Source organism: Micropterus dolomieu, linkage group LG21 (genome assembly GCF_021292245.1).
Source record: "Micropterus dolomieu isolate WLL.071019.BEF.003 ecotype Adirondacks linkage group LG21, ASM2129224v1, whole genome shotgun sequence".
In the NCBI taxonomy this organism is placed as follows: domain Eukaryota; kingdom Metazoa; phylum Chordata; class Actinopteri; order Centrarchiformes; family Centrarchidae; genus Micropterus; species Micropterus dolomieu.
In genome coordinates this window covers 35,349,182-35,352,905 of record NC_060170.1, presented here as the reverse complement: position 1 = coordinate 35,352,905, position 3,724 = coordinate 35,349,182, and the positions used below count along the sequence as shown (strand labels likewise).

Genomic DNA, 3,724 nt, shown 5'->3' with positions numbered 1-3,724 from the left:
TGGTAGAAAGATGTGTTCTGTTGTTAATGATGAACTGATGTTGGAGTTGTGCTGAGTCCACCTTGAATCACTGAATTGTTGTTTCATGACATGTTTTTCTTTTGTGTCTGATGTCTTTATCTCTATTTCATCTTCTATTATCTCTCCAGACTCTGTCAGGCTGCTGGACGGGACTAGTCTGTGCTCAGGCAGACTGGAGGTGAAGTCTAACCAGTCTAACCAGTCTAACCAGAGGTGGTCCTCAGTGTGTGAAGCTGACTTTGACCAGCAGGATGCAGAGGTGGTCTGTAGGGAGCTTGGCTGTGGGGCTCCTTCAGTCCTCCAGGGGGCGCTCTATGGAGAAGTGGAGGCTCCGATGTGGACCAAAGAGTTCCAGTGTGGAGGCCATGAGTCTGCTCTCCTGGACTGTAGAAGCTCAGGCTCAGCTAGAAACACCTGCTCACCTGGAAAAGCTGTTGGACTCACCTGCTCAGGTAGAAGAGGAGCTGCAGCTTTGATTTGGTTCATTTCTGTTCTGATGAAAATCACTTTATTATTTTACTGATGACTCTCTGGTTTCTGTTCAGAGGCTGATGATGTCAGGTTGGTGGGAGGAGCCAGTCGCTGTGCAGGAACACTGGAGCTGAAACAGGGAGACTGGAGACCAATGAGATACTCTGTCTCTTTCTGGACCCTGAAGGAAGCAGCTGTTGTCTGTAGAGATCTGGGCTGTGGGTCTGCTGTTTCTGTAGGAGAGAGAAAGGAGTCCTCAGTCAGACCTGTGTGGTGGATCAGGTCTGACTGTGTTCAGTCTGGATCTGCTCTGAGGGAGTGTGTAGAATCAACTTCCTCTTCCTTCATCCTGGATCTCACCTGCTCAGGTAAGCCCATCAGTGACATCATCGATGACATCATGTATGAAGGTTAGGTGTGTTTTTTTTTTTTAAATCGTGATAACACACTAGATAATTTATACAAAAGTCAGTATACATTTTTCCTCACTGAATAGTAGGCAGACTACTTAGTAGTAGGGCTGTAATGGTTCTGAAACAGAGACCAAAATTGCAACATAAAACAATTTGGTGTCGCGGATCCGAGAGACAGAACCGCAATTTACCTGCTCATTGGTATGTTGAGCTCTCATTAAGCCGTCGGCAGTGTATATTGTAGGCTCTTTGTATTAACAGCAGTTATTGTAGGTAATTTTCCACCTTAGATTAGTTTTTATTTACTTGAATCTGCTCCTCTGCTCTTCTCCCCACACTCACACACACCTAGCCTGCACCTCTTTGAAACAGCCTGCACTCAAAACGTTTAGTTAGTAAAATACAGTAACGTGAAAGTATGAGTACACCTGACACAAAATGATTGCGTCACATGACCCTTGTCTGACTGAAAATGTACGTCAGTTCAACATAACTTTTTTAATTACGCGACAAAATAAGTTGTACTGTTTCAGCATTTAAATTTGTATCACGTTAACAGAAAATGTATAAGTTATATGAATAAAAATTACAAGGCCACTGAATTCAAATTTTTATGTTTATTAACCACAAAAAAAATGATCTTTAATAACTATCATTTTATGTACAAACAGCAATTGCATATTGTAATTTTAAAGTCTACTGAAAATAACATTTTTTATTAATCAGCTAAATTCAAATTCGTTCACTCTACTCAAATTTTTTTTGGAAAACTTTGGAAACTTTTTAGTACTAAGATTTCTGTCAGTTCTACACAAATTTTTCAACCACATGATATATAATATTTTGTGTTTTGATAACATCAACTTATATGTCAAATTATGTGGGAATATCTAGTATATGTAACACAAGTTATGTTTAAGTTGTTAAATGTATATATTATTGTTTATTATTGTAAGGACAGGTGTGTTTTGTGTTTAGAACCAAAAATCTATTTTGTAAAGTGTACAAACAGTTATTACATCAATACAACTTGTGCTATTATACAACTCATTTTAAAAACTCCTTGCACACAATAAAAAAAAAAAAATATATTAAATAATAAATAAAATATTAGGTATCATGAACACATCTCTCTATTGTTCATACAAACTCCCATGTGGTTTCTACCTTCTCATTGCTTATCCATAATACATGGTTATAAGAAGAAATCTGGACATTAGGGTCTAAAGTGTATCTTTTTTATTTAGCAAAATGCAGACACTGCACTGATGTAAGGGCCACAATCATCACTATCACAGCTCAACATCTTCTCAACAAAACAGCATCATTTCAGCATTTCAACATATCTTCAAGTACTTTTCTTATAGTACTAATCTTCTGGGACGCGCTGCTGCGCTCCTAGTGTGAGCACAAGCATTGACTTCAATGGTAGCGATGAGGTACGGCAGCCGTGGAGCAGCCGTAACGCGGTGCACACGCCGCCTGTGTGAGTCCAGTGTAAATCTAATGAGGTAGCTAAAAGTAATCATTGGTCATCACCTTCAGTCAAAGTGGTGGGATGATTTCTGCCCAAACTAACCTTAAAGGGATTGTTTGCAATTTCTTTTTATGATTAACATTTTATTGATTTTTCAGAACATTTGAACACACACACATTCCTTCCGAAAAATAAAGCAATACTCATACAACAAAATAGAATGAAAGGAGGACGTGGCACGCCCATAGACAAAAACTAAATACATTTAGAAAATAATAGAGAAAATAAAATAAATTAATTAATTAAAAATAATAATAATAAAATAAAATAAAGCAGTGATGCACCTAGCCCTTGAGTTACAGCCTTGCCTAAATGTAGGTACCGTATTCTATCCAAAAGTATCCATCAATCTTGTTTTCTAGTTAAATGCTATGTTTTTGAGCTGGAACGCTGTTAAACCTTCAAGGTGTACGAATGAAACTTCCCCCATTTCAAGTTGTACTCCTCCACTTTATCAAGCAACCTATAGGACAGATGTTCAAGGGCAGCCAGCTGACCCAGAGTGGCGTACCACAAATCCAGTGCTGGTGCAGAGGGGGCTTTCCATTCTTTGACCACAAGTTTCCGGCCTAGCATGAGGACAGTCTGGATCCAGTTAGAGAGTGGAGGGGCCAGGTCACTTAATGCAGAGGGGTCCCCCAAAATAAACAGACTAGGGGTGAGTGGGATATTCTGTTCGACAATTTTCTCTACAATTGTATGCAGATACTTCCACTGTTGATTACGTGGTAAGTCAAATTCCTGACTAAGTGCCTCAAAAGACTTTAATGTCCCATCCTGGTACAAGTCACCGAGCACCCTAATCCCTTTTTGCAACCAAAGCTTCCAAAGGAAGGGAGATTTATTTATACAGAGCTTGGGATTTAGCCAGATCCCGGCAGCCTGGTGCAGATACGGATCAAATTTAAGAATCTTAGCAACTCTCTTCCAGACCCACTGAATATGAGACAAAATGGGATGTGACTGATACTGTTGGGCTAATTTAGCTGAGATGCATGCAATGGGTGTGAGAGGGGAGGAAAATGTAAATGTAAATGCTCCGTACTTGTATAGCGCCTTTCTAGTCTTTTCGACCACTCAAAGCGCTTTTACACTACATCTGCATTCACCAGTCACACACATTCATACACTGAGCCTAAGTGCTCAAACAGAAACTAACATTCACACTCATTCATACACTGGCGGAATAGCCGCCAGGGGCAAATCGGGGTTCAGTATCTTGCCCAAGGACACTTCGACACGCAACCAGGGAGCCAGGGATCGAACCGCCGACCTTCCGATT

General features: G+C 40.1%; 1 long non-coding RNA gene across 1 annotated transcript in view; it reads left to right on the top strand.

Moving 5' to 3' along the window:
• Positions 1–818: 818 nt before the first annotated feature.
• LOC123960236 overlaps positions 819–3,724 on the top strand; it is a 15,940-nt gene continuing 13,034 nt past the window's right edge. The window contains exon 1 of the long non-coding RNA XR_006822484.1: positions 819–860. This is a non-coding gene — a long non-coding RNA (uncharacterized LOC123960236). The remainder of the gene's footprint in view (positions 861–3,724) is intronic.